The sequence below is a fragment of the Balearica regulorum genome, chromosome 1, assembly GCF_011004875.1.
Source record: "Balearica regulorum gibbericeps isolate bBalReg1 chromosome 1, bBalReg1.pri, whole genome shotgun sequence".
Classification (NCBI taxonomy): Eukaryota; Metazoa; Chordata; class Aves; order Gruiformes; family Gruidae; genus Balearica; species Balearica regulorum.
In genome coordinates, this window is record NC_046184.1 from 67,445,183 (window position 1) to 67,463,799 (window position 18,617).

Consider the following 18,617-nt stretch of genomic DNA (forward strand, 5'->3'; position numbering starts at 1 on the left):
CTGCTGATCTGCTCAGCACCTCCTTGTACACCATGTCGCATATGCTATTGTCATTGCCAGCTGTATTCAGATGATGCTCGCTAGTGACTATAGCCAGCCTGTGAACCACTGAAATCCCACTAAGTCAGGACTCCAAAATCCCGAGGATCAATTGGGTGAGTCTGACTAAAAATTTAATGAGTATTTCCATTGATTTTAGTTCCTAAGAAGCATATAACCAGTACACCGAAACAATTCAGAACGAAAGCGAGAACAGGCTACGTTATTACACCAGTGTCTATATTGTACTCACGACTTGAAAAATAAGTCCAGTTCTCCCTTCCTCTTACAGAAGGTATTGCAAAGTCAGAAAAAGGCATGGAGGAGCGCCAAAAGGATGCTCAAAAGTGTGGAACATCTTCCACATGAGGAAAGGTTAAATGAACTAGGATCCATCGTCCTATGGAAGAGGTGACTGACAGGGGCCTATGAATGTATCAGTGTCATAGAATACGAGTATTCACCATTTCTGACACAAGAACTACGAAGGGATTAAGTCAAGACAGCAGGTGGTAGGTTAAAAAAGAGCAAAAGGTGATAGTCCGCAACATGCACAGCTATGGAGTGAGACTCCCCACCCCAGAACATGCTGGATGCTAAGAGTTTACATGACTTCAAAAAAGAAATTAAGAGGAAAAATAATGGAAGGAAAATCCACCAGGAGCTACCACTGCAGTTCTGGAAATCCCTGAGCTGCAAGTTGCTGGAGGTTGAGGGACTCTTCCAAGGAAGTATCACTCCCTACTTTTCCTGGTTTTATCCTCACTCCTCAGCATCTGTCCTTGGCCAGCGCAGAAGACAGGGTCTGGGACTGGCATAGCGTTGGCTCTCAACTAGTTCTCAGCCCATTTTACAAAAAGTCAAATTTAAGCCTCCACCAGGGGCATAAGCGTGACCAGTGCTACAATCTCCCAGAGAAGTCTGTTGACAAAAACATTTCCAGATGCACACATAAATAAAATTTTTTAAAAAAATTTAAAAAATTAAAAAAAACCCCAAGTGGGTATGTCAGGAAACGAAGCAACACTAGGAAGAGGGGTTAAAGAGGGCTAAGCAAGCAGTACCCATTTTCCCCATGGGACGCTTGAGGTACTCATTAGCTACCGTTTCTAAAGTGTCCTCAACAGAGATGGTCTCCCAAACCCAGGCTCAACAGCAGTATTGTCTCCTGCTTAATACAATTGACACCCCATGATTACAGAAGATGGATTTCCTTCCCCCACAGAATTTGTCGCTGAGGTTAGAAAAACTGTGTCAACTGTGAAGGGAATAGCTGAACCCGAAAATAACTGTAATTCATTCTGATACGTCAGTGGAGAAGCCAGAAAATTCCTTGCTGGAGGGTGAAGGCTGTAACCAAAGCCCTCTGAGCTATGGAGCCAGCCCTGAGCCTCACAACCCCTCTAGCCCAAGGATGGCTGCAGGTAAGCCCAGAAGTTAAGTGGCAGCACAGAAAAGCCTTCTGAGGAGAAGAGACTGTTTCACATGGCCCATGAGGCAGACACCAGAAGAAAGCATTGCTGGACACCCAAAGGAAAGGCTTTGGTTAATGAATCCCCTTTCTGTCCCGCACTTTGTGATAGCACTGCCACACCAGCTCCTGGCTCCTCAGTAAGGCAGGGAGCAAAAAGATTGTATAGAATGTGTAGGAGGAAAGTAAAATAAAGACAATTTATAAATCAAAACAGAAGAAATAGCACCAAAACCCCTGGGAAGAATTCAGAGTCGGGCTAAGTCAGGATAATTAGCTATGCCTGGAGACATAACAAATTAGGCTCAGCAGAAGCCATTTTGACTCACTTTTTTTTCTGAGACAAAAAACAGTAGGTAAGCTGCTATCTTTAAAAAAGGATGTATATATCCTGCTCTCCCTGTGCTCTTTCCCCTGTTTTTGCTGGAGCGATACTGCAGATGGGTGATCACACCTCATTTTCCATATACTTGGGGTAGGATGATAGAGGAGCAGTAGACTGTACCAGCAGTTTATTCTTACCTGAGAAATGAGGTTCTTCATCTCCAGGTCAGAAAGAATAAACTAGATTTATAGAGATTTCTCCACAGTCAAGAAACAGAAAAACAGGCAAGAGGACCCACTGACAGTTCATCCCACCTACTGTCCTGTCTCCTACAGTGATGGATGATTAAGGCAGAAGGGCTCACGCATGTCCTGTAGCCCAGCTGCACCATGTCCTTCCCTGGACACGCAGCTCTGACCAGGAAAAATACAGGCATCGGTTGCTCCAGGCTAAGTGTTTGACTCCTATGTTTAGACATCAGCTCACACGCTGGACAAGTGGTCCTACTGGGACAAAATACACCAGCCCCTCCACTTATCCTCATGGGTCTCCTCCAGCGCGAGCACAGGGCTCTGCCCTGTGCTGACAGCCTAGGGAGAGCAGAGTCGGTTCAGCAGCTCTCTGTCATGTCACATTATTCCTTCTGAAATGCTCACGGTGCTTTGGGCACAGCAAAACACCCGAAGGACTTAAAATGATAATCAATAAGAGCAGAGCTACAAGCTGGAGGTGGGCTCTGCTTCGCAAGGACTTGAAAACAAGGTCAAAGAGTTTAAACATGACACTACAGCAGGTTTCTCATTTGGCTTCTTCTAAATACATCATATTCTAAAGCCAAGACTTTCAAAACAGTCGCTAAAAGCTAGGGTCATAAATCCCTGGCAGTAAAGCAGTGACCCGAGTTTCACCGAGCCGTGCAGAAGGCCTGGTCTTCTGCTGCTCGAGTCAATAAAAACAATTGCGTGCTCCCCAGCGGGTGCAGAGCCAGGCTGAAATGCATTCTGGAAAACAGATCTTCCCCTCCTTTTTTTGAGGAATTTCACTTCAAATAAGCAAATAGCCCTGAAAAAGTGTTACCTCTACTTGAAACGCTGCCGCCTGAAACTGCTAACAACGGTGACCTTTTTGCTTTCCCCGGCTTCAATGTGAAATATTAACAGTCTCCTCAAATTTGACAGAAACCAAAAATTTCAAGGGCATAAAATTGCCTGAAATGAAATAGCAAAATTACCTGTGGAAACACATGTAAGAAATACTTTCACACCTCCCCACCTCTTATTTGGCAGTGCTTTAACAGCCACACAAATCACTTCTGACCCATGCAGGTAGAGCCACAATTAGTTTAATTACACGGCTCAGGCTGTTGTTCAGTCAATTACACTTTTCCTTCCATCCACACCATTTTAATGACAGCCAAGTAGCCTCAAGGCTCTTGCATCTTGTTTAGAGCCGTGACCGGCTGATCAGAACACAGCAGACTCTCAGCCCATTTTCTGCTCGCTGCAGCAGCAGCATATGCTTGAGCTTCCCACTTCAATGAAAGCCAGAGGGTCTGGGGAAAAGCCCCTGCGTAGGAGCCTGAGGATGCTGGTGGGGCGCTGGCCCGAGGATGCTGAAGCACCGCTGTCCTGCCCAGCTGGGTCAGGCCAACAGAGGGGCTTGTGTTTCACAGGCCTCTCCACATGCTGCCCAAGAGGCAACCACCGCAGCCACCCAACCTTTCATCTCCCTTCCCCTGAAGAGAGGTGATTGCTTGGTTACAGGAGAAATTAGTGCTTACAGAGGACATGAGAAGAAAATAAATCAGCTCTCCTGGGTGAAGGAACTGCCAGGTGGCCTCCACCTTGACCCCCCCTTTTCCACCCGCCTGCGTGAGATTTGGGTTGTTGATGTCTGGGTTTGACCTGTGGCTGTTGCCCAACCTCCCTCCACTGCCAGCAGCTCCGGGCAACCCATGTCACGCCCGATAACATGGCAGGTGAGGTTGGCATCACACCACAACCCTATCCAGATGAGCAGAGGGGGCAAGGCAGGCATGGGCCGTGTTTTGTAAACCATTAAATGAACAGGACACCCACATGAGGCCAGAACACATCTCGCAGTCTGGGCCATGATCCTGAGAGGGCTGTGGCAGTCCCTCACAGCCCTGAAAAAAACAGGTGAAGAGCTGCTGGCGCTGGCTGCAGCCTACCACATGGTCGCTTTGCCAAACGGCACCTTGATTTTTGCATTATTCAAGCAAGAGGACTTGGGTCAGCTATTGCAACACCCTCCCTGGCTCTGGATTCCCACTGGAATCTCCTCTGGCTCCTCATCCCGCAGGGGGAAGTGGGGCCAGATCCTGCTCCTGGCTGCACACCGTGCTTCACCCACCACTGCTGCCCTCTCCTCGGTCACTGGGGCCACCTCACGTTGCCTGTAAGGAAAGCAGGGTTTTGTGCCTTTTTTGAATGATGCAAACGATGCAGCCTCTGAGCCGTTTTAGCACTCTCATTTAAAGCTCATCCTGGCACCTGAGAAGCTTTCCCGGGGAGCAGAGAGCCAGCGGGGCTCTGCCTCGGCTTCCGCAGAGCGTCCAGACCCAGCCTGAGCGACTGCGGCAGTGTGAGGATCGAAGCCGATCCGCGCTCCGCTCCCCTCGTGGCAGCCTCCGAGCAGAGAACAGGCAGCTCCCTGAGCCCCTGCCAGCTTCGAGACTGGAGAAGACAGACAAGTGGCTTAAAGGCATCCCTGTCTCCATCCTCCACAGTGAGACTACCGTACTAAAAAGATTAAAGGCCTATTTCTGCCCATTTTAAATGTGCTGATTAAATTAAGAAGCGTTTTCCTTTTCTTACATAGTGCAAGCTGGCATGCTGGAATGCCAGTTTCATGATACTAGTAGTTTACACAGTTTTGCTACGTTATTCTTTTGCCCTGCCTGAAGCACTGCAGACACTTTTAGCCCAGCTTTCTTGTACAAAGACCCATCTCTCTATTCCCAACCCCAGCTACTTTTTGAGCTCACTGACGAGTTTCACCCATACTTGAAAAAGGAGCACAGCCCTCAAAGACATCCAGTTCCTTGGGAGGTAGGAAAGGGAGAGAGGGAAGAGCCTCGGGTTAGTGCTTTTCCTGAGGAAGGGCTGTGGGTGACCCTGGGAGCACCCCGTTGTGCATTGTGTGCCAGCACGGCACCAGGGAGGAGGGGGGCAGCTCCTAGGAGGGCAGCCTTGAGACATGGGAGACAGGCAGCAGCACAGAGGATGGGGGGGTGTGGGGGACTAGAGAGACAGACTGCCTTAAGGGACCTGCCATGAGAGGTGGAGGGATGAAGGACATTATGAAGAGAAAAGCATTCTGCTGAGCAAAAAAAACCCCAACTCACTATTCCTCCTCTAGGACCGAAGCTGCTGTTTTGCATGTATTTCTCCACATTTTTTTTTGTTTGTTTGTTTGTTTGGGGTTTTTTTTGTTTGCACAGCCCAGGAATAATATTCATTGGTCTCTTCTACCTGCCTTGTTCCTTGCTAAGGAACAATCCCACTCCAGGGAGGCTAAGGGAAAAAACCTTCCAGTGACTTCAGCGAGAACATTGTAGGGGCAGAAGTGCTTAAAAATGAACACAGAGGGCAATTTCAGCTGGAATTTCTCACTTGCCTTATACCTCCCATTCCCTTTCATTACAGCCCAGGCACTGCCACCACAGCGTGGGCAGGCATCGGTGCTGGCCCCTTCTCTCTTTCCCCCAGAGAGGCTGCAGTGTCACAGCTCAGCCGATGCAGCGTGAGTTACTGCCCCCCCCCCGCCCCGCCCCAGCCACTACCTTACCAAAACTGCTAAGATTTTAGCTCAAACCCTGAGCTGCAGCAACATCTTCAGTGGGACCATGGCCTTCACAGAAGTAAATTTCCGCATCTCACCAGGAGTCATAAGTACTGTTTTCCTGGTTTCAGCTGGGATAGAGTTAATTTTCTTCCTAGCAGCTGGTATAGTGCTGTGTTTTGGATTTATGATGAGAATAATGTTGATAACACACTGATGTTTTGGTTGTTGCTAGGCAGTGTTTACACCAAGTCAAGGACTTTTCGGCTTCTCACACCACCCCAACAGTGAAGAGGGCTGGGGATGCCCAAGAAGTTGGGAGGGGACACAGCCAGAACAGCTGACCCCAACCAAAGAGATATTCCATACCATATGATGTCATGTTCAGTATATAACTGGGGGCAAGCTGGCTGGGGGTTTGGACCACAGCTCAGGAACTAGCTGGGCATCATTGGTCTGTGGGTGGTGAGCTGTGCATCACTTGTTTTGTATATTATCCTCCTACTACTATTATTATTATCATCATCTTCCTTTTCTGTCATATTAAACTGTCTTTTTTTTCTGATTCTCTCCCCCATCCCACTGAGGGTGGGGAGTGAGCAAATGGCTGTGTGGTTGTTTTAGCTGCCTGCTGGGTTAAACCACAGCTGTGCAGAGGCATGGCTGTGCTATGTGTGAAGGGGGGAAATAACAACTTCATACATGTAGACCTGCAAGTAATGTCGATGGTTATTTGCTGTATTGGGCTTGATATGTTTGGGGGTTTTATTTCTTTCTTTTTTTTTTTTTTTTTTATGAAGTCACTGAACAGAGCAAATTGAGCAAATTTGGTCTTGCAATGGAAAATCATAACCTTCACCTGAGAAAGTCATCTTGGACTTTGTTGCCACAAGTCAATAAAGTGAAAAAATTAAAAAAAAAAAACAAGGAAAGAGCAGAAACAAGCATGAGAATGATTCCAAGACTGTCCTGAAGTGCCCAGCATGGCAGGAGAGTGATGTCTCCTCACTTTGTGTGGCAGAGGAGCAAAGGACTGGCCACTGCACATGTCCCCTGTGGCCAGAAAGCTCACAGCCACAGACATGGCCCATCTGCAGTGCATCAGTGAGTCCAGCTCACTCCATGCCAGTCAGCACGGGCTGTTCTTGGAATAAGACAAGCAGGTAAAACCCCTGAACATCCTCAAACATCTCTGCTACTGTGTCCAGCTGAAAGCACAAAGGGAAAGATAGATGGGAGATGGAGGATACACAACGCAGACCTTCTCCCTGCTCCTTCTGGGGAGGGTCACAGCAGCTACCGAGTGCTGCGTCAAGTCACCAAGAACTCATCCAAAACATGGCACCTGTGAAACTGCCTGGCACCACTCTGGCACGCGTGTTCAGCTCTGAGAAAGACCAGAGCCTCACCACACAGAGGACAACATTGTTTTCCTCCTGCAGCACAGCCAAGCCAGAGAGGAAATCTGTGTCCCACTTTCACATGCCAAACTGTTTGTTCTCCTTCTCCATGAAAACAGAGAGATAATCATACCCCAGAGCCCCGAGGCTCCACTTGTTCATATGCTTTTTTGGGGTGGAAAACAGAGAATGGCAGATCCAGCTCCCTCCACAGGAACCACGCACAAGCATTATTAGCCAGCAGTCCCTTGGCTGAGGTTTTCCTTGCAATAGCCCAGAAAACGTGCTCATGACACAGTAAGGACACCATCCCCTGCTGTCTAGGATCAGCCCGCAACTAGCCGGGCAGTATTACCTCTGCTACTTTAACACTCAGATCTTCCTTCTCCTCTCCCTACTTCTTGTGTTAAGTGCTATGCAGCAGTGCAGAACGAGCAGCTCTTCCCCCGGGGCTTGTGATATCAGGAGATAAGGCAGGTGAAGGAAAGGCTGTTGTCCCTTTGCCTCGGCTGGAGACCTGAGCCACAGCTCACACGGCCAGTCCGTACCAGGGTGCGGACCCTGAGCCTCCAGGGCTGGGCACAGCCTTTACTACATGAGCATCTCCACAGCTGTCACTTGCTGTATCCCTGGCGAACGGGACCCAGTGCCACGGGGATGCCCATCCCCAGTGTAAGCACATTACTCATTTGCTCCTTGTGCCCATTAAGTTTTTCCAGAAGAAAACACATTTGCAGCTGCATGTCTTCGGCATGATTTTTGTTCTCCTCAGCACAAAATCCCAAACTGTGGCAGAGCTTCTCTTGGAAAGAAGAGAACCAAAATGAAATATGCCAGAGGTCTCCACCAGACAGGCTGTGGAGACAATCACAGCAAGGTCACCAGTGAATGGAGGAGCCTTTCATAGCCAGGGTGTAGCTGTCTCTTCCTCCAAGCACTGCTCGCAGGAGGCAGGGAGTTGGGAGAAGGTAGGAAGGGAGGGAGGGGGCAGATGAGTTTGTCCAGTTCTCCAGTGCTGTGGAGACAGAGGAGTGATGGGGAGGGCTGCACCTCGGGAGTAAGGCACCTCCTTCAGGGTCAGAGTCTCTTGGAGGTAGATAGGAAGGAAGGGCACAGACATATCCCCCTGAAACACCCCAGCAGAAGAAATTTAGGCAGTGGTGCAGCTGACTGTAAAGCATAGACAACTGCTTCTGCTTTGGGCAGCATGCCTGCTTCACACTGTCCCAAATAAGTGCCAGGCAGGCATCTCTGCCCCCATTTGCTCACCTCTCCAGCACCTTTTGGGAGGCAGAAACCGTCCTTCATCCTGCCTTGTCCTCAGGGTGCTGAGCCCCTCAGCCCACATCCAACCCAGGTGCTCAGCAATGCTCCCTTCTCCTACCCCAGTGCTCACATCCCCAAAACCAGGCACTGCTGTCCCAGTGGACGCACCTACCTCACAGCGCTGGCCAGATGTGGGTCCTTGGGGTGCGCAGAGCTGCTCACGGAGACACCAGCCCAGGGAGGCACATACTGACCTGCTCCCACCCGCAGAGGGGAGCTATGAGCCCCCCCGCCTCACCCCATACAGTTCCTCATTGCCCATATTGACGAGCCCTTAATGAGCTTTGAGCTCATGTCCACTCAAATCAACACCCTGCATGTCGCGGGTGTGGGGCAGGGGTGCCCAGAGCCACTGGAAAAACACACGTCTCTGGGAGAGAAGAGGCTCCAAGGGCATGGACAGAAGGGAGGGTAGGAGTGTGGGCAGAGGGCCTGGCGCCAAAAAATGGAGGAGGAAGCAGGTGAGTGGGTTGCATGGGATTGGTTGCACCCATATTGCTGCAGCAGTTCCTGCAAGGATGGCTGCAGCAGTACGTAAGAGGCCATGCTAAAGGCACTGTGCATACCCCTTGCCCTCCATGTTTGCAGCTGGACAGTGGTCTCCATCTTCTCCACAAGTAGGGGTGGCTGCAGCTGTGCAGAGGATGCAGAGGTCCAGCACGCCATGCGTGGCAGGGAGGTTGTTGGGTCTCTGTCCATGAGCCTCTCCTGCTTTCACACAGCCCTGCCCCACACTGCCCTTGCACAGGGCCGGGCTTGCAACAGCGCAGCCCTGCGAAGGGGGAACAGGGCAGGCAGGGCTCAGGAGGAATTGTCCCAAAAGACACCACAGTGTCACCGGTCAGGTGCACTACTGGCTGTGGGTGAGGCTTTTGGGGTGGAGGGCGAAGGCAGAGGAAGAGGGATATTTCTCATTTCAAGTGTCAGGTATTGGCCACCAGCCAAGGAAAGGAGCCACATGTGAATGACCAGTAGCTTAGCGTGTAAATCCTCTCATTGGCTCTCAAAGGGGTCACGTGGAGCCTTTATTTCCCTTTTCTTTTTCTTTCTGTGGCCCAAGACAATTTGCATCCACTGGGAGCATGGAGAAGTCTCTCTCAAAGTCAACGTGTGGGAGCTGCCAGCTCTGTGAGCATTGCCTTGTTAGCGGCAGCATTTTCAGAGGTGCAGTGGAAGGATCCCAAGTGAATTAGAGTATAATTCTGCCCAGAGATCACCGGCAAAAATGACAGCTTCTCACTTACCAGCTCCTCTCTTTGTGTGAGAACAGAGCTAGGTATGCTTAAATTAGCGATAAAAGTACACTTAGTGGCTTTCAGCACTGTGGAAACAACATGACCAGTGACCTGGCTTCCCCCCGTACGCCCCAGCCGGTACACAAGGGCTTGCTTCACCCCATCCATAACCCCGCACCAGCTCCCTGAGTGCTCAGGTGGGCTGAGAGTACCCCAGCAATCCCACACGTTTTATTCCTTGTTAGCAAAACTCACCTTCTTTAAAGGTCCCTCGTGTGTCTTTACAGCAGCCAATCACACCTATAACCCCTCACAGCTAAACCTAATGCAGCCCACCTGCCAGAGCCCTTAACCCAAACGGATTGGAGGGAAAACATGCTGCCTTATATCTTTGCTGAGGTTGCTGCTTGTGGTTCCATCTATGTCTGTGCTAATATCCTGCTAATGGGCTATGTTTAAAGATCATGTTTCAGGCTAAGCAGGCACTAGAGGAGCATGGAGGAAGGTGTAAGACCCCCACCAGAGTATTTTGGCCATTAAAGGAGAAAGATGGTGGCAGGAGGGCTGGCAAGAGGGAAAATGGAGAAAGAAAATGATTTTTGCTGGGTAAACCCAGGAGGGTTTGACGTATGAGTGGGAGGATCGCATGCAGGCTGGGGGCATCCTGACAAAAAGGCATCCTCTCTGAGCTGAAGGAAATGCTGTGAGTGGGAATCCCTTCTGAGAGTGAGCCATGGGTCTGACAGAGCACTCTGATCCCTCTCCTCTGCCAGGAAGCCCGTGTTCCCCACGCCGCTCTGTGAGCTTAAGTACCTCTTATTTAGCAGCTAATAAAGTTAAAGGAGAGGTAAACTACATCTGCCTCAGAAATCTTTCCTTTAGACTCCTGTTTGGGATAAAAAAAAGCCAGTGAAAATGTTGTGCTGCTCTCACTCCCTAGAAAACCCATTCTGCATTTATGCAATGAGCGCAGACTGCACTGGCCAGACCTGCAAGGACAGGGAGCATGTCGTGCAGAAGACAGAAATCACTATCGCCCGTCATGCCATGGGGCTCTGCTGCAACTGCTGCCAGCTGAGTCCCACAGGAGCGAGATCAAGTCCCTGCCCGGTGAGCGAAGGCTCACAGTGTTTCGGCGAGCTTCTCCACATGTCTCGGTGAAAGCGGGGCTGGCAGAGGTGCGCTTCCCCCGTCTCCTGGGCAGTGCGTGGGCACAGCCCTGGATGTGCTGGGCCACGTAGGAGGCTCAGCTCTCCCTCGTCGGCCAGGCTTGCTTTGCAGCCGCCACGGGGCCCAAGCTGGGAAAGGGTTTTTTGAATGTAATGCCGTGTTCCTGGGTCAGATTTGCTTTGGCCAAATGAACCACATTAGGGCAGGTACCTGCAGATGGTAGTTTCAGTGGGGAGCCAGCAGCAAAGCCCCTGGCCTCCTTTTGTCAAAAGGAATGAAACTTCAGCTACCCAGATATCATAACTCATCCTTTCCTGAGCACACCGTGCCTGGCGTTAGCCTGTCCATCATTGTTCCCTTTTGGTCTTCAATCTTTCCTCAAGCCCCATTGCTGATGTGACACCTCCTAAAATAAAAAGACAGAGCGAGATGGTAGCAGTTTGCTTGCAGGGTAGGTGCAGATCTCAAGCCTGAGGGAACCAGCCTCTTATACGCGTTTTCATAGCTCCACACACAGTCCTGGCTGAGGAACACCTAAGAACTGCAGCGAGTTGACTGGAAACACTAGGGTTTTTTGCCATAGGCAAAGACATTCACTCCTTTCACTGGAAGCACAGCAAACCATCTCCCCACCTCATGCACTGCTGGCCTGCAGAGAAAACAGGCCAGAAAGCAGCCATTGCCACTGAAAGGGAAAAACTGAATTTGAAAGCAACATGTGTTTTCTGTATAACTTTAGTTGTGCGAGTTAGAGACAGAAGAAACGGGTAGTGAGTGTTGAAGGCACTAGGGAGCATGAATGTCTCTCAGCATCAGTCTGAGCAACCCTTTCGTTTCCCAGAAGAAAGGGAGACCAAGAAAAGAAGAGAGTGCATGGATGTTTCACACTTGGCTAGAACTAGACATGGACTGGTAAGCCCAAATGAATTTGGGAACGTGCCTTAGGAGCGAAGCAGAATTTGTTTGGAAGGGTGGGATTTGGAGCTGTTCTCTTGGTTGTTGTCCATAAACATTCATGAGACTAAATTTTGATTCATGAGCGTGTTCCCAGAAAATGGGAACTTGGCAGATACTCAGGCAAATACTTGCTGGCTTGAATATTTGCATTTGAAGCATTTGGGCTGCCACCTCCAAAGCTTTTGGTGGCTTGGGAAGTATCCAGCAAAAGAGCCCAACCTCACCATATAATCTAGGTGAGTAAACACAAGTGCAAAGAGTGTTTTCTGAATAACAGCTATTGGATGCGATGACAGCAGTAAAAGCAGCCAAATAATCAGGATAGCCATCTCTTCATTTAAAATTCATTTGCAAAAATCATTAGCACAATCATTATAAAATAAGCAGAAGTATAATCACCCGAGGATAATTTGCAAAGAGGAATAGGGTTGCACTCACTGAAAAGAGCTGCTACTAGCTGTGAGGCTGCCTGACTCTGACTAAGCCCACCAAGTCCACCACCTCCAAAGGGAAGCAAAGGTGGCCAGCACAGCAGGTGATGGCAGGCATTGCTTTTTTGAGCCCAGTCTAAGGCATCGTCTCCTCTGCAACCTCAGCGATCCTGCCAGCCTGTGGTGGGGACCAAGCTGGCTTGCCTCCTTCCTCCATCAGCAGGCTCAGAGCTCAGGTCTGGTCTGACTCCCGCCACCCAAGCCCTCCTCCCCCAAACAGTGGGTATAGACAGGGAAAATGTGTAAGACCAGAGTAAGTAAGGCAGGACAATTCCTGTGCTCAGTCCTCCCAGCTTCCACCCACAGGTGCTATACAGGACTCCCAACACAGGTGGCCTGTTGAAAACTCCCCTGGTGGGGTCTAGGGTTGCTTCGTCAGCAGTGACTGGGCTGTTAATACCCGGTAACGTAATCACCGCCCAGCATCGCTGGCCTCTTCTCCCCAGGAAAGCTGCCAGAACCTGAGCTCCTCCTGATCTTGGGCACCTTGTGCAATCACTCCCAGTCAAGGTGGGATGAGCCAGTCCTACAGCATAGGGAGAGGTCTTGCCCCACACATTGGTAGTTCTCCACAGGCTGCCAGCCATACTCCCAGGACACACAACTTCCTTTCCTTCCCCCGGAAACCTGTTCAATACTTTCCACAGCTAGCATTTTTATTTACAGTTACCTTCACCCACTGGTTTTAAATCTACATTTATGCCACTTGCCATGCAGCTGCTAGGAGCCCTTGGGAGCAATTTCATCTGGAGATCACTTGTTTCAAAGACTGGGCATTTTTAAATCACTTTCACTGCCAGCAGCAGAAACAAAGCAGAATGTGGTGGAGGAACAAAAAATGTAAAAGAAATATAGTAAGAACAAAACTGAAAATAAGTACAAGAAACGAAGAGGAATTTCCACCCTGGAGGAGATTAAAGGTGACCTGCAAAAGAAAAATAGATTGGGTTGGAGCACTTTTGTTCAGGACTCACCTATTCATTTTTTCCCCCCCTGGAATACTCTGGAGACAGGAAGAATTAGCGAGATAATGTCACTGGAGATACTGGCAGTAAAACAGCCAAGTTCTGTTAAGCTCAGTGTTCTTTCTGTTGTTTGTCCTGTGCACTTCACCTTAACTCATGTGGTTGAGAAACACCTGGGAGAAAAGCTTCCTCTGCTAAAGGTTTACTAGCACTGAGCTTTCGGTCAGCAAGTGAGACCTGAAGGACCAAGAGTCCTCCACCACAAAATGAAAAAGATCGATGTGACAAGTCCTGAGATGTGTTATGGGAGGAGGGGGGATATTAGGTAGAAGAGAAAGAAAAGACCACTAAAATAAAATCCATGTATTCAAAGAGGTCACAAAGCCATTTTCCCTACTCTTTCTTTCAATGAAGAGCCTTCACTTCCAATTTGTTTGGGTAGAGTACTTCCAGGTGTGTGACCAATTTTTTCATTTGATTGAAATAAATAGAGCTGTGTATATGGAAGTTTCTGAGAGGAGACACACTGCTTCACACTGGATAGCATGCCTATGGCTTTCGTTAACAACAAAAGCACAGTGAAAGCTCAGGCTTCTGCACCATCATAATGTCTCCTTCCCTGGCCGCAGCAAAGCTAGCAATGGTCCTTGAGGATGGCCCGTGCCCGTGGGTAGCCCAGCCCATTTGTCTGATCGTGCTGACAGCTACAGCATCTCACTGCGACACAGATTCAGCTTTCTGCTGGGCAAAGCCAGACCTGAGTTGCCCTTCTAAAGTGTGAGGTTTAATTACCAACGCCTGCCTCCCAGGAGCTTCCAGAAAGCTCTCGAGCTGATTGCTGGTTAGTCTCTAAGCACTGGCAAGGGTATGGCACCTGCCTGTGGGCTTTTGGCTTTCTCCAGAGATGATCCAAAAACTGGAGTCCTCAGTGTGCAAGCATGTCCAGGTGACACAGGGACACTGGTGTTCTCAGGGGGCCCAGGAGGACATGTACCACTGGAGTCCATGGTGGGATTTGGGAGCAGACTCTGAGCACGACAGAGTCGCCCCTTGTCCCCATCTTGCCAGCTATCTATCTCCCCTGCTGCAGGGGTACCTGGGTGAAGCTGGATGACCAATCAATGTCCCTCTGATGTGGACCTCCTGGCCAGCACATCAACAAGGGGCACGAGGCCCCGGGAATCAGAAGCGAGAGCTATCATGGACACGAGCCACAGGATTTCTGCAGGGAGAAGGACTTCTGGCAGGACTTGTGTAACAGCAGGGTTACAGTACTCACTGCTGGGAGGTCTCTTAGGTCTTGTCTACGTATAAGCAACCAGTGTTGCCCCACCTAAATCAAAACCAGTTAGGCTAAATTAAACCAGAGCAGCCCATTTTGCAAGCATGATTATCCCAGTTTAAAGACCATTTGGGTGATAGGTGGACATGGCCACGTTGTTGAAAGTGTGCCTGTGTCTGCAGGTTGTTTTGATAAATGTAGTTTAAAAACCTGAGCATCTTTCTATCAGTGAAATTGTTCTCACAAGGGACTGTGATGATTTAGCTCTATTGCTTCTAATCCATCCAAGGCAGTGTGAAAAGTAACACTGTGTTCAACTTAGCTCAAACCTCATCCTGGTGGACTTAATATAAATTAAAATTAGTGCAAATGGAACATAAATAGAAGTGTCCTCACATACTTTGGAAGATTTAACTGAAATCACATACTGTGTTAAACTAACCCACTTTAAAGTAAATGTGCCCTTAGGTCTAGTTACATCATTGGTATAGCTCTGCCAGGAGAGCATATGATTTTTTCCCTCTTTATTAAGAGGCTTATGCTGATAAAAGCTCTGAGGTAGATATTTTAAACCAGCATAAGTTATAATGATAGAGCTTATGCCACTTCCCAGTACAACTGTATGTCAAAGCTCTCCTACAGGGAGAAGAAGCCTTATTGCGTGGCTGTGTTTGACCTCAAAAGCACAGGGGTGTGCGGAAAAATGTGATAGGTGTGGAGGAAAAAGATGACAGATTTGGGTATGAGATGTAAGTCAGGGCAAGTTAACAACAGAGGCAATATAACAACTGCCCACCACAGGTACTCCATCATGATAAGTACGCGGGCCTTGGGGACCAGAGGGAGGAGGAAGAGCAAAGGCTCCTCTGTGAAGTGCTGCGCAATCTCATTTATCTCCATGTAGGAAGGGACGGTGCCTGCACCATAAGGGAAAATGTCTCCAGCCTGCAGCCTTGCTGCTGCTTGCCCATGTGATGTGCACAGCCAAAACAAGCCCTTGTTTGCAGCAATCGCGTTTCACACCCCCCCAGGGAATTTGCCTCTATCGATAGAATTGGATGGTGGGAAATTGCTTTGCCGTCATTCGATGAGCCGTACGTCAGCCTGTCCCAGGGACTTTGGCCAGAACAACCAGAAGGTGCTGCTGACACCTCTGCCCAGGGTCAGTGAAGCACCCTTCCCTTCCTTCCAGAGAGGGAAGAAATTTTGGAAAGTTTTACCAAGATTACAAGTTACTTCTACTTATAGTTGATGTCCAGAGGCTCACAAACTCAAAACGCCATCAGCAACATATTTACTCATCAGTATCTGTCACAACGTGGATACCAATGGTGTGTTTAAGTCACAAAAAATACCAAAGCGCAATTCTCCTCCAGATGCCCTGACACACATGCACCCATGTGGAGATGCGCAACATCTCAGATCAGTATCTCTAACTTTCTGAAAGGGACTGGCCCCCTTTCGCCTTTCTCCTCTTCACATGAAGCCTCGCAGGAGCCCGAGGACTGAACAGCAAAGGTTTTACTGCTGCCTCCCCTGACCACAGGCTTGAAGAGACCCCTCAGAAGTAACCACACAGGTCAGCAGCCCCCTGCCCTACTAAAGCCCAGCTCCAACTGCCTGGTGACCAGGGCAGCAGGACAGTGGGATTGAGCTTGACCACCCCCAAATGCAAGGAAAATGCCACCCCTGTCTTGAACTGAAAAAGAGGCTGGGGTGGGGGGTCATAATTATATTATGTAAAATTTTAGGTACCAAATAACTTTTAAAAGCTGCACCTTTTAACTGCTGGCCAGGGCAGGTAACTCATTTAAAAAAAAAAAAAAAAAGGAAATGAAATTAATTCCTGCCATTTTCCCAACTTGTCACTGTAAAATCAATATGTTCTTCAAGCGTTCCAATATCCTCCACCCACAGGCTGTGAAAAAAACTAACTGTGCCTGATCACACTGCTCACCCACGTAGAGACACACACTCCTGCGCTTGGGCTCCTGGACAAGGAGGTTTATGGGACAGGACAACTGGAGGCTGCCCCGGGCTCCAGTTTTACTTAGCTGGTAGCTTACACTTTAGCTAAGCAGCAGGTGTAAAGCTGAGCCCTACAAAAGCAGCCAGGAATGGGAGAACCTGGTGTTGGTGACAGGACAGACACCCATGGGACAGGACTTTTTACTGTGAAGATGACTGAGCACTGGAACAAGCTGCCCAGAGAGGCTGTGGAGTCTCCTTCTCTGGAGATATTCAAAACCCGCCTGGACATGATCCTGTGCAACCTGCTGTAGGTGATCCTGCTTTAGCAGGGGGGTTGGACTAGATGATCTCCAGAGGTCCCTTCCAACCCCTACCAGTCTGTGATTCTGTGACCGCATGGGACATGGGAGAGAGGATGCCACTGCCGTCTCCCTGTTACACGACTGACGCACACATCACACTGGTGCCAGTGGGAGCCACAGTCCCTCGGCCTGTCTGGGGAATCCATACCTCATCTGAAAGCGCAACACAGAAAACTAATTCTGCCTGGACATGTTTTCCCCAAAGTTATGAGATTAAGCCTCAGCACCGAGCCAGTTCCCATTGCCAGGCTGCCTCCCACCATCCTGAAGAGGCTAACCCAGGGTTTCTGATTTACACCGCTGTGCCTTGCCACTGGTGGGATTTCTCTTCAGCAGCTCTTGGGCCCAGCTTGCAGCATCCCAGCACAAAGCCCTCTGCTCCTGGAGAGCCTGGTCAAGAAACACCAGACTCCAGCTCTCAGGTCATCCCCACTTCAAAGCTAGTGTGTGGGGAGGAAGGTTCATGTTGCACAACGTGGCAATGGCCCTTCTCCAGGATATGGGGAAGTGACAGGTTGCTTTTTTGTTTGGGGGTGGGTTTATTCCTCCAGGAGAAAAAGAAGCTTGTTTCAGTTCCTGTTGAAATACGAGGTCGAGAAAGGCACCGGACTGCCTGTAATCACTCATCCTTCTCCAGAGACCAGCATGTACGCCATGGCATAACAAAAGCCTCACACTCGATAAAGCATATTTTGGAAAAGTCTAGTGGCCACTGGCAAATAACAAATGACCGTGAGCACGCCTCTGGTCCAGAGCAGGCATCCTAGACAGCTAGCGGGGTAAAGCTCCCCATCCTGACTGTAACCCAGGCTGGGCAGGAAACTATTCAACAGCCTATTAAAAAAAAAAAAAAAAAAAAAAAGGAGAAAAAAAATCAAGAGACCGTTTCACGGCATGGTCTTGGCATGTCACCAAAAGCAAGACAGGACAGAGTTGCCCACAACCGGCTTTGCACAGCCATTGAAAGCATTTCTCCCTGGGAATCCCGTTCCTTTCCACATAGCTTTCCAAACACAGGCTTGACAAACCAGAACAGACAGCTCCAAAAATACATGTCCTCCTTTGCAGAGGCAGTCGTGGGTCAGGGACTCAAAACAGAGCCACAATCCAGCTCCAAGAGCAGTTGTGGGGGCAGGGCTCATTCTGGGTTTAAAAACAAAACAAAGCAAAACAAACACCACCACCACCACCACCACCACCCAAGTGCTGTTAGACACATTTCTTCTCTTCCCTTGGCCCCAGCAAGAGATGCAGGAATAAAGTCTTTGACTTTAATGCCCCAGTCCTTCCCTGCAGCGCTGCGGAGGGAACTGGATGGCAGCATATACACATCTCCTCAGCCTCTCAGGTCTTAAATTTTAATCCTTACTTTTTGAAATCTTATCTTATCTTCTCCTTTGATGACCATTACTCCCCTCTTACCCTGTTCAAACCCAGTGTAGCTAATTAGTAAGAGGTTACCATACGGAAGCGCATGTAAACCAATAAAGCAAAGAACAGCAAGAACGGTCTCTACACCCTCATGACTGCAGACTGCCTCTTTCCTAGCCCTTGTTTGCTGTGCACCGACATCACTTGGCTACTGTCTCTTATTTCTACCTGGGCAAGGCCCACTTCCCTTCAAGACTGGGAAAGCACCTCACCAAGCCCCTCCTGCCAAACACCAGGGAAGCAAAAACTCAGGAAAGTCCCCAGATGGAAGCACAAACCACACAGCCACTGCAGAGCACCCGTAATTTGCACAATGCAAACGTGACATAAGATCTGAGAAACCAGTCTCCCCTGCTCTTCTAAGGGTTTTCACAAACGAAAATGCCCT